Source organism: Capricornis sumatraensis, chromosome 3, assembly GCF_032405125.1.
Source record: "Capricornis sumatraensis isolate serow.1 chromosome 3, serow.2, whole genome shotgun sequence".
NCBI lineage: Eukaryota > Metazoa > Chordata > Mammalia > Artiodactyla > Bovidae > Capricornis > Capricornis sumatraensis.
The window spans coordinates 60,230,086-60,242,814 of record NC_091071.1 but is presented as its reverse complement, the minus strand read 5'-3'; the positions used below and the strand labels follow the sequence as shown (position 1 = coordinate 60,242,814).

The window sequence follows — 12,729 nt, the reverse complement described above, 5'->3', positions numbered from 1 at the left end:
GAAGCCTATGTAAGGTGCCTCCCAGGATTGTCCACCTGAAGATAGGCATTTAGAGCAGGGGTAGACCAGCTATGGTCTGTGGCCAACTCTGGCCAGTGCCTTTTTTAAATAAAGTCACACTTGTAATTTTTTTGTAAATAAAGTCACACGACTGAGAAACTGAACAATCAATATTAATTTCTTAACTTTGATAAATGTACTGAGACTGTATGAAAGTAATCTGAGTTATTAGGAAATAATACACAATGGAATATTGAGGAGTAAAGGAGTAAACTTTATCTACAGTTTACTCTCAGTGCAGAAAAAAATGTTGTGTGAAAGTGTATGTGGAGAGAGAGAGAGTGGGAGAAAAAGAATGAGCAGGAGAACTGTGATAAAATGTTAATATTTGAGTTTGCTCAGTGTCAGTACCATAGCCAATGAGGTTTATCCAAGGCATGATTATTGTTCATTGAAAATGTTAATATTTGACAATTCTGGGTAAAAGCTATACTCTTTTTGGTTATTCTTGAAATATTTTTGTAAATCTCAGAATGTGGGAACAGTAATTTTATAAACAGTACTCTAGTGAACATCAATATATATAAATATTTTTGTTATTCTAAAAGTGTTATTGTAAGATAAATCCCAAGTGGAATTGATAAATCAAGAAAACACACATCTTAGATTTTCAAAAAAACTGACAAAATTCTGTTTTGCCCCTGTTTTCAATTTGACAGTCCACAAAAGACACAGAAGACAGCACATTTTCTGACACTCAACATGAATGAATACAATCCTACTAAGAAATGAAATCTCCTTGCTGTTGGGTTTTCATTCCTTTGATTGGTAGAGAGGTTGAATACCTTTTCATATTTTCAAAAACCATTTGAATTTCATTCTCCTTAAAGTGCCTGTTCATATACTTTGCCATTCAGGTGTCATTTTTCTTAATTATTTGTAGAGTTATTAATATATTAAGAATATTAACCAATGCAATATTGACTTAATTTCACTAGCTTATCCAATCTTTAATTTTATAATAATGCTGTATAATTTCTATATAATCAAATCAGTCTTTTCCATAGGGATTCAGTATTCCATATAATGGTTAGAAAAATCTTCTCTATTCCCAAAAATATAAAAACATTCTTCCATGACTTCTTTTTCTGAAACTTTTATTATTTTACTATTTAGTGTTCAAACGATCAAAGATATTTTGCTTTCTAGATCATTACTAAAATCCACTTTGGTGGATGATAAACAGAGCCTATGTAAAACTTTTAAAAAACTTTTATATGGATAGGAGGGAAATCAATAACAATCTGTAAACTGAATGCTCTGCACACTGTCTTTAAAGTAGTTGTGTCACAGTTCAATTTCCCTAGCTTGCTAAAGATTTATGACTGATTTGGATCCCAAGGACAGGTTTGGTGGATTCTCCCCCCATCCAGTCCTGCTCTAACAGATGACAGGATGTGTAGAAAAAAATGCCATCATCCATCACAAATAAGCTATCTTTTCCCAGAAATAATATCTTAGAGTAAATATCCGCCTGGAGAGAATCTAGTTGTTTTCTGCTCAGATGGGACTGGCAGGCGGTGTCAGTCCCTTTGATCCTTTGAAAGCACATGGGCTTGTGGGCTGCCATCCCTTTGAAGGGTCCTGTCAGTCCCTGTCAATCCACATTAGACAAGGATGGTGTTTTGTAACAATTTATCTCCTTCAAGGTGATTTAGTTATTTTCTGCCGAGATTATGCTAAAGGACGTCATTACCTTTGTCCCGTCTGTCTCGTTATTTTTATTGCCAGAGTATGTTGTCGTTTACTTTCACTGATAATCCATCTCTCTGGGAAAAGATTGTATTAATATTTTCATGCTGGGTAAAAGCTCCATTTTTACATAAAAGAACATAGAAATAAGATTTCTGTCCTTGTTCTTTGAGGATGCTGTCACAAATAAACAGCAAACAACCCGAAATAAAAAGGACTTTAAAACTAGCAACATGTTATGACTAAAATACTTTAAAAAGAAAAGAAGGTCTATATAAGCATTCAGTTACATGGAAATTGGCATCTTTGAATCTACTTTGGTTAAGAGGAAAGCTTTGGATTTAGTCATTGCTAGCTAAGTAACACTGAATATGTGTTATACACACTTGTAGTTTCATTTGCCTTCTCTGTAAAATAGAAATAATAAAAATAATGGGTCCTAGTGCTGTTGTGAGATTTACTTAGATAAATCCATGAGCAATATTTGAATACTACTTGGTACATATTAAGAATCCAAAGAGCATTAGTTATGGTCATCATCATCACCATTGTTATAAATAATCCTTATACATTGCAACAATAACTATACAAAATAATTAAATTCTAAAATAACATGACATATTTAATCCTTAATAGTATTATATATAATACACAAATGCTCTTCTACTGCAAATTGACAGGTATTGATGAGACCAAAAGCTTCTCATTAACTCATGAACTATTAAAATAAAGAAATTTGTACAGCAATTACATACTGGAATATTTCTAATAATGTAGCTTTAGTCAAGTCGAGCCTCTACAAAATACATTGCTCATTTTTGGATAATAACATTTTCCCATAACTGCTTCTCTAACTGAAGATGCTTGTAAGGAACTTGCTCCTGACAATGCAAGGCCTCTTTCACTCGCTGTTTTCTACCACTTTTGGACCATTCTGGAAAAGGTGGCTGCCTGACCTCTCTTTGATTTACACCTTGGACAGCTCCTGGCACAAACCCTAAATTCTCATCCTATGACTCCCTAACTCCTTTCATTCTCCCCCTTATTCAATCCCTCATGAGACTATTCCCGTTCCCAGCCACTCCACCACCACCTTTCAATTTAGAAGCATTTTGTGTTACTCCTATTCTGTCATTCTGCCTTTTTTATGTACTGTGTATTTCACATTTTGGAACAGAAACCAAGTTGCTAGGAAATAGACACTCTATGATATATTAAAGGAGCTAAATATCACAGTAAGTTAAATAAGCACAGAACAAGATATAATAAGCAAACAGAAAATAAATGCAAAAATAAATAATTATGAAACCTTAAAACTGATGTCTGTGTCTAATCCCATCAGTGGTTAGAATTACTGGACCTGATTATGTATTAAGGAGTATTACAAATATAACTCTATTTAACATGATCAAGTTACTCATGTTATCCTTAGAGACAATGGACAAATACTGACTGCAAAAGATTTGGATAGATTGATTCAATGACAATTGAATGGCCCTGCCCAACGTGTGCTGATTAAAAGATTGAGGGAAGGGAGGAGCTAATGGAGAATAACAATTAAAATGTTATTGATATATGCTTTTCAAGAGTTATTGATAAATGATTAAGACACACACAAATGCACAGATTTCAAGGTATCTCACTTTCAACAAATACAGCCACTGATGTAACCCACCCACCTCTCAAGGTATAGGGCACTTCCCTCTTCAGGAAGTTCCCTGTGCCCCTTTTCCCAGACACTCCCTCCCACCTAGAAAATAGCTCTGTTCTGATTCCTATCATCAAAAAAATTAATTTGGGATAGTTGAGAACTTTATATAAGTGGAATCATGCAATATGTACTATCTGGATTCTGGTCTCTTTCACTTAGCATAATATTTTTGAGATGCATTCATACAGCAAGGTGTGCCACTATTCTGACCCTTTTGTTTGTTGAACAGTAATCCATTGTATGAATATACCAGTTTATCTGTTCTCCAACTGATGGACAAACACCTTGGTGGTTTCCAGTTTTTAATATTATGAATAGAACTGCTATAAACATTTTTCTACTAGGCTTTCTGTTAATAAATATTTTCATTTCTCTTGGATAATCATTAGGAAATACAATGCTATGTAAATATATGAATTTTAACTGTAACTCTGTAAGAAACTACACTATTTACCAAAGTGGTTTACCAAATTTATTCCACAAGCAGTATGAGAATTTTTTTTTAATTTAATTTTTTTTTATTTAATTTTAAAATCTTTAATTCTTACATGTGTTCCCAAACATGAAACCCCCTCCCACCTCCCTCCCCATAACATCTCTGTGGGTCATCCCCATGCACCAGCCCCAAGCATGCTGTATCCTGCATCAGACATAGACTGGCGATTCAATTCTTACATGATAGTATACATGATAGAATGCCATTCTCCCAAATCATCCCACCCTCCAAAGCTCCATATTCCTGATAGCATTTAGTGTTACACATTGCTTTTTGTTTTAAATTTTAAACCTCTAATAAGAGGTATCTAATGGTTTTAATCTGCTTTCTCCTGTGCTTGATGATAGTGAGCAATAAGTTCTTCATCAGATATATGTTGTGAATACTTTCTCCTGGTTTGTGAATTGACTATTCATTCCCTGGTGGTATATTTGGAAAAATAAGTTTTGATTTTGATGAACTTCAATTAACATTTTTTTTGTTTTATGCTTAATGCTGTCTGTGTCATTGCTAAGATATTTTCATTTTGCTCTAGGTAGTTGTTGTTCAGTCACTCAACTGTGTTTAACTCTTTGCAACCCCATGGACTGCAGCATGCCAGTCTTCCCTGCCCTTCACTCTCTCCCAGAATTTAGGCTAACTCATGTCCATTGAATAGGTAATGCCATCCAATCACCTCATCCTCTGTTGTCCCCTTCTCCTCCTGCCTTCAAACTTTCCCAGAATCAGGGTCTTTTTAAATGAATCAGTTATTCACATCAGGTGGCCAAAGCACTGGAGCTTCAGTTTCAGCATCAGTCCTTCCAGAGAACACTCAGGACTGATCTCCTTTAGGATGGACTGGTTGGATCTCCTTGCAGTCCAAGGGACTCTCAAGAGTCTTCTCTAGCACCACAGTTCAAAAGCTTCAGTTCTTAAGTGCTCAGCTTTCTTTATGGTCCAACTCTCACATCTTTAAATGACTACTAGAAAAACCATAGCTTTAACTATAAAGTCTTTTGACAGCAAACTAATATCTCTGTTTTTTAATACCTTGTCTAGATTTGTCATAGCTTTTCTTCCAAGGAGCAAGCATCTGTTAATTTCATGGCTGCAGTCACCATCCATAGTGATTTTGGAGCCCAAGAAAATAAAATCTTTCACTGTTTCCATTGTTTCCCCCATCTATTGGCCATGAAGTGATGGGACCAGATGACATGATCTTAGTTTTCTGAATGTTGAGTTTTAAGCCAGCTTTTCATTCTCTTCTTTCACCTTCATCAAGAGGCTTTTTAGTTTTTTGCTTTCTGCCACTAGGGTAGTGTCATCTGCATATCTGAGGTTATTGATATTTCTCCCAGCAATCTTGATTCCAGCTTGTGCTTCAACTAGCCTGGCATTTCTCATGATGCACTCTGAATATTAGTTAAACAAGCAGGGTGACAATATACAGCTTTGATATACTGCCTTCCCTATTTTGAACCAGTCTGTTGTTTCATGTGCAGTTCTAACTGCTGCTTCTTGACATGCTTACAGGTTTCTCAGGAGCCAGGTAAGGTGTCTAGTATTCTATCACTTTAAGAATTTTCCCTAGATAGTTGTGATCTACACAAAGACTTTCGCATAGTCAAGGAAGCAGAAATAGATGTTTCCCTGGAATTCTCTTGTTTTTTCTATGAAAGCAAAAGCCACTCAGTTGTGTATGACTCTTTGCAACCCCATGGACTGTCCATGGAATTCTCCAGGCCAGAATACTGGAGTGGGTAGCCTTTCCCTTCTCCAGGGGATCTTCCCAACCCAGGGATTGAACACAGATCTCCTGCATTGCAGGTGGATTCTTTACCAGCTGGGCCTCAAGGGAAGCCCAAGAATACTGGAGTGGGTAGCCTATCACTTCTCCAGGGGATCTTCCCAACTCAGGAATCAAATCAGGATGTCACATATTGCAGGCAGATTCTTTATCAACTGAGCTTTCAGGGAACCCATGCTTTTTCTATAATCCAGTGTATATTGGCTATTTGATCTCTTGTTCCTCTGACTTTATATAATTCAGCTTGTACATCTGGAAGTTCTCGGTTCACCTACTGTTGAAAACCTTCCTCTGCCATAAAACTACTTTAGTAACTTTGTATTAAATCATTTGGCCATTGAATAGATACATACATAGGTTTATTGGAGTACTTTTTATTCTATGCCATTGATCTATTTGTCTATCTGTATTTGACCAACATCACACTATTTTGATTACTAAGCCTTTATACAAGTTTTGAAATTAAGTAATGTAAGCCCTCCAACTTTTAAGATTATTTTGGTTATTAGAGATTTGACCAAACCTTCCATGTAAGTTCTAGAATCAGCTTGTCAATTTTTCAGAAATCTTGCAGTTGTTTTTATTAAGATTTCATTGAATATGTGGCTCAATTTGGAAAGAATTTATGTCTTAAAAATATTGAGTCTTCCCATCCAAGAACATGGTATATCTTTTTATTTATTTAAGTTTAGTTTGGTTGCTCTCAGCAGTGTTTTGTAGTTTGCAGAGTAGAAGTTCTATATATTGTTAAATGTATTTCTAAGTATTTTAGGTTTTTTATTGTTGCTGGAATGCTGATTTTTTTTATTTTTTTCAATTGCTCATTGCTACTGTAGAGAAAAATAATGTAGAGTTTTGTATACTGACTGGATTCTCAATATAATAAATTCATTTATTATCAGTAGGTATTTGGAGATGTTTTAGGCTTTTCTGTACACAACCATATTATCTACAAATATAATAATTTTGCATTTCTCTTAAAGTCTTGTCGCTTTTTCTTACTGTATTGGCTAGAATGTCTATCTAGTGCAATATTTGCACAGAAGTAGGGGAAAGCTGAGCACTGAAGAATTGATGCTTTTGAACTGTGGTGTTGGAGAAGACTTTTGAGAGTCCTTTGGGCTGCAAGGAGATCCAACCAGTCCATTCTGAAGGAGATCAGTCCTGGGTGTTCTTTGGAAGGAATGATGCTAAAGCTGAAACTCCAGTACTTTGGCCACCTCATGCGACAAGTTGAGGGGGCAGGAGGAAAAGGGGATGACAGGGGATGAGATGGCTGGATGGCATCACCGACTTGATAGACGTGACTTTGAGTGAACTCCGGGAGATGGTGATGGACAGGGAGGCCTGGTGTGCTGCTATTCATGGGGTTGCAAAGAGTCGGACACAACTGAATGACCGAACTGAACTGAACTGAACTGAACTGAGGGGAAAACAAAATTTCAACACTGAGTAGTAGGCTGTTCTTAAGGGCATGCTATCAGATGGGTGAAGTTTCCGTCTATCTCTGAGTTGGTGTGAATTTTTGATATTAATAGCTGCCAGATTTTGCCAAATACTATTTCTGCATTTCATGAAATGATTGTGAGAGTTTTCTTACTCTAATAAACTACTGCAATGTAATCTGAATTGTGTTGATTTTTGAAAGTTTTTGGCTTCCCTGATAGCTCAATTGGTAAAGAATCCCCCTACAATGCAGGAGACCCCAGTTCAATTCTTGGGTCAGGAAGATCCCCTGGAGAAGGGAAAGGCTACCCACTCCAGTATTCTGGCCTGGAGAATTCCATGGACTGTATGGTCCATGGGGTCGCAAAGAGTTGGATACTACTGAGTGACTTTAAATGTAAAATGTTGAAAGTTAAAAGAATCTTGCATTTATGTCTAAACCCTAAGTAGTCATGATATGTTATGGTTTTAATATATATTACTTAATTTGATGTGCTAAGATTTTATTAAGATTTCCTACCACTATGGTTATGAGAATTATTAGCCATTTTTTCTCATAGTATTTTTATATGGTTTTGGTAAAAGCATTATGCTGGCCTTACAAAATGAGAATTGTCTTTTTCTCCTCTATTTTCTGAAAGACTTTGTGTAAGTTTAGTATCATTATTTCTTAATTAAATATTTGACAGAACTCACCACTGAGGATATCTAGGCCTGGAGTGTTCTTTGTGAAAAGGCTTTTATTAGAAGTTCAATCTCATTAACAGTATTAGGTATCTTGGCTTTTATTCCTGTGTAACAAATTATACCTCAAACTTAACAGCTTGAAAGAACAAACATTTATTATCTCATAGCTTCTATGGGTCAGAAATCAGGGGGAAGCTTAATTGGGAGCTTCCAGCTCAGACTCTCTCCAGAAATTTCAGTCAAACCATCAGCCTAAGCTCCAATCATCTGAAGACTCAGCTGGAGGACAGTCCCCCCCAGGCTCACTCACGTGGGTTTTCGTAGCCTCAGTGCCTTGCTGGTCATTGGCTGTAACCACAGTTCCTCCCCTTATTGGTGTTGCTGTTCAGTCACTCTGTAGTGTCTGACTCTTTGCCACTCCATGGACTGCAGCACACCAGGCTTCCCTGTCCTTCACTATTTCCTGGAGTTTTCTCAAACTCATGTCCACTGAGTTGGTGATGCCATCCAAACATCTCATCTTCTGTTGCCCCCTTCTCCTCCTGCCCTCCATCTTTCCCAAGAATCTTCCCTATGTGGGCTTCTTCATAGGCTACCTCACTGTACTCACAATATGGCCGCTGATTTACCTCAGAGTGATTGATACAAGTAATAAGTAAGTGTGTATGTGTGTGTGTATGTAGAAAGAGAGAGAAAGAGAGACTATCCCATGATGTCTTTTATAAATCTCAGAAGTAACATGCCATAATTTCTGTTGTGGTCTATTGATTCTATTGGTGTGAATACCAGGACTGCTAAATGCACAAATTTAATAGAATCATCAGTTCAGTTCAGTTCAGTTGCTCAGTCATGTCCAACTCTTTGCAATCCCATGAATCGCAGCACGTCAGGCCTCCCTGTCCATCACCAACTCCCGGAGTTCACTCAGACTCACATACATCGAGTCCGTGATGCCATCCAGCCATCTCATCCTCTGTCGTCCCCTTCTCCTCCTGCCCCCAATCCCTCCCAGCATCAGAGTCTTTTCCAATGAGTCAACTCTTCGCATGAGGTGGCCAAAGTACTGGAGTTTCAGCTTCAGCATCATTCCTTCCAAAGAAATCACAGGGCTGATCTCCTTCAGAATGGACTGGTTGGATCTCCTTGCAGTCCAAGGGACTCTCAAGAGTCTCCTCCAACACCACAGTTCAAAAGCATCAATTCTTCGGTGCTCAGCCTTCTTCACAGTCCAACTTTCACATCCATACCTGACCACAGGAAAAACCATAGCCTTGACTAGATGGACCTTAGTCAGCAAAGTAATGTCTCTGCTTTTGAATATGCTATCTAGGTTGGTCATAACTTTTCTTCCAAGGAGTAAGCGTCTTTTAATTTCATGGCTGCAATCATCATCTGCAGTGATTTTGGAGCCCCAAAAAATAAAGTCTGACACTGTTTCCATTGTTTCTCCATCTATTTTCCATGGAGTGATGGGACTGGATGCCATGATCTTTACTTTCTAAATGTTGAGCGTTAAGCCAACTTTTTCACTGTCCTCTTTCACTTTCATCAAGAGGCTTTTTAGCTCCTCTTCACTTTCTGCCATAAGGGTGGTGTCATCTGCATATCTGAGGTTATTGATATTTCTCCAGGCAATCTTGATTCCAGCTTGTGTTTCTTCCAGTCCAGCGTTTCTCATGATGTACTCTGCATATAAGTATAAGCAGTGGAAAATATATACTTTTTAAAAGGAATTATTTGTCCCAATAATATCTGTACACATACTGGGAGCTGTTTGTTCCTTTCTGGCACTTATATAAAAAGGCATTGACAGAGTAGAGTAGGTAGGCAGGATAATAGTCAACAAACATTGTTGAGCATTTTTCAAATACCAAATGAAGAATGGTACTTCCACATGGTTGAAAATCTTAAAATTAGCATATTCTTTGACTTGATTATCATATCTTTAAGGATTTATCCAGAGAAAATACCTGGATAAGTGCACACAGAAATGTGTACAAAGAGTCTTCACAATGTTGTTTAGCAAAGAAAAAACATGCGGAGAACTTAACTTGTTCAAAAGTAAAGGATTGTTGGGAATTCCCTGGTGCTCCAGTAGTTAGAGCTCTGTGATTTTACTACTGAGGGCCCAGGCTTGATCCCTGGTCAAGGGACTAAGATCGCACAAGCCTACCACCACAACAAAAAATAAAAAAGTAACAGATTGTAAATAAAATTGATATTTTGTAGCTGTCAAAGTGATTTTCTAAAGAATATTCATTAACATGGAAAGATTTTTATTATTGGTTTTAAGGAAAATGAAAACAAGTCATGAAATAGAGTTTCCATAGAATAATCCCACTGTAAGAAATATATGTTTATATGAAAAGTGTAGCTATTATTACTCAAACTGTGAATAGCTATGCTAGTGTGAACATCTGTTGTTTTAGCTTATATAGGATCCATTTCTCCTTCTTCCAGTAAGACCTAGGCTTTCCAATTATCCCTTTCTTATCTCCTACCCAGTGACTGGATAGAAACTTCCCTGGTAGCTCAGACAGTAAAGTGGCTGCCTACAGTGCAGGAGACCGGGGTTCGATCCCTGGGTCGGGAGGATCACCTGGAGAAGGAAATGGCAACCCACTCCAGTACTCTTGCCTGGAAAATCCCATAGACTGAGGAGCCTGGTAGGCAACGGTCCATGGGGTCGCATAGAGTTGGACATGACTGAGCGACTTCACTTGAAGCTCAGCAAAAGGGATAGGCATGTGACCTAATCTAAGCCAATCATTGTATTCCCAGCCCATAATAGATACTGATTCAGGAATGAGATTGAGTCACGCCCCAGACTTTTGTTTGAATATGTCTGGAGCTAAGATGGCCATGTTCCCAGTGCTTGGGAGCCAAGAGATGGGGGGACAACTGATGAAATCATTTGACCTTGTTGCTGTTGCTGTTCAGTCATTCACTCACTTCCAACTCTTTGATATCCCATGGACTGCAGCGTGCCAGACTTCCCTGTCCTTCACCATCTCCCAGAGCTGTCTCAAATTCATGCCCATTGAGGTAGCGATGCCATCCAGCCATCTTATCCTCTGTCATCCCCTTCTCCTGCCTTTTATCTTTCCCAGCATCAGGGTCTTTTCAGTTCTTCACATCAAGTGGCCAAATCTCTGGAGCCTCAGCTTGAGCATCAGTCCTTCCAATGAATATTCAGGACTGATTTCCTTTATGATTGACTGGTTTAATCTCCTTCCAGTCCAAGGGACACTCAAGAGTCTTCTCCAACACCACAATTCAAAAGTATCAATTCTTCAGCGCTCAGCTTTCTTTATGGCCAAACTCTCACATCCATACATGACTACTGGAAAAATCATAGCTTTGACTAGCTAGATAGACCTTTGTCAGCAAAGTAATGTCTCTGCTTTTTAATATGCTGTCTGGGTTTGTCATAGCTTTTCTTCTAAGGAGAAAGTGTCTTTTAATTTCATGGCTGCACTTTGCCAACAAAGGTCTGTCTAGTCAGTTCAGTTCAGTTCAGTCGCTCAGTTGTGTCCGACTCTTTGCGACCCCATGAATCACAGCAAGGCTTTGGTTTTTCCAGTGGTCATGTATGGATGTGAGAGTTGGACTATAAAGAAAGCTGAGTGCTGAAGAATTGATGCTTTTGAACTGTGGTGTTGGAGAAGACTCTTGAGAGTCCCTTGGACTGCAAGGAGATACAACCAATACATCCTAAAGGAGATCAGTCCTAGGTGTTCACTGGAAGGACTGATGTTGAAGCTGAAACTCCAATGCTTTGGCCACCTGATGAGGAAGAATTGACTCATTGGAAAAGACCCTGATGCTGGGAAAGATTGAAGGCAGGAGGAGAAGGGGATGACAGAGGATGAGATGGTTGGATGGCATCACTGACTCACTGGACATGAGTTTTGGTAAACTCCAGAAGTTGGTGATGGACAGGGAGGCCTGGTGTGCTGCAGTCCATGGGGTTGCAAAGAGTTGGACAAGACTGAACGACTGAACTGAACTGAACTGAACTGAACTGAGTTACTATCTGCAATGATTTTGGAGCCCAAGAAAATAAAACCTGTCACTGTTTCCGTTGTTTCCTCATCTATTTGCCATGAAGTGATGGGACCAGATTCCTTGATCTTAGTTTTCTGAATGTTGAGTTTTAAGCCAGCTTTTTCACTCTCCTCTTTCACCTTCATCAACAGGCTCTTTAGTTCTTCTTTGCTTTCTGCCATTTTGGTGGTGTCATCTGTTTATCGGAGGCTTTTGATGTTTCTTCCCACAATCTTGATCCCAGCTTGTTTCTCATCCAGCCCGGTATTTTGCATGATGTACTGTGCTTCCCTTGTAGCTCAGTTGGTAAAGTATCTGCCTGCAGTGCAGAAGACCTGGGTTCAATCCCTGAGTTGAGAAGATCCACTGAAGAAGGAAATGGCAACCCACGCCAGTATCTTTGCCTGGAAAATCTCATGGACAGAGGAGCCTGGTGGGCTGCAGTCCATGGGGTCGCAAAGAGTCCGGCACGACTGAGCCACTAACACTTACTTAACACTCTGCATATTAGTTAAATAAGCAGGGTGAGAATATACAGCCTTGATGTACTCCTTTCCCGATTTTGAACCAGACTGTTGTTCCATGTTCAGTTCTAACTGTTGCTTCTTTACCTGCATACCGGTTTCATACGAGGCAGGTAAGGTGGTCTGGTATTCCCATATCTTTCAGAATTTTCCAGAGTTTGTTGTGATCCATACAGTCAAAGGCTTTGGCATAGTCAATGAAGCAGAAGTAGATGTTATTCTGGAATTCTCTAGCTTTTTGTATGATCCAATGGATGTTCACAATTTGATCACTGGT

At 38.5% G+C, this 12,729-nt stretch overlaps 1 non-coding gene across 1 annotated transcript; it reads left to right on the top strand.

Moving 5' to 3' along the window:
- Positions 1 to 390: 390 nt before the first annotated feature.
- Positions 391 to 527, top strand: LOC138077348 (U4 spliceosomal RNA). Its single transcript, XR_011144786.1, has one exon. It is a non-coding gene; the product is annotated as a U4 spliceosomal RNA (small nuclear RNA).
- The last annotated feature ends 12,202 nt before the right edge of the window (positions 528 to 12,729 follow it).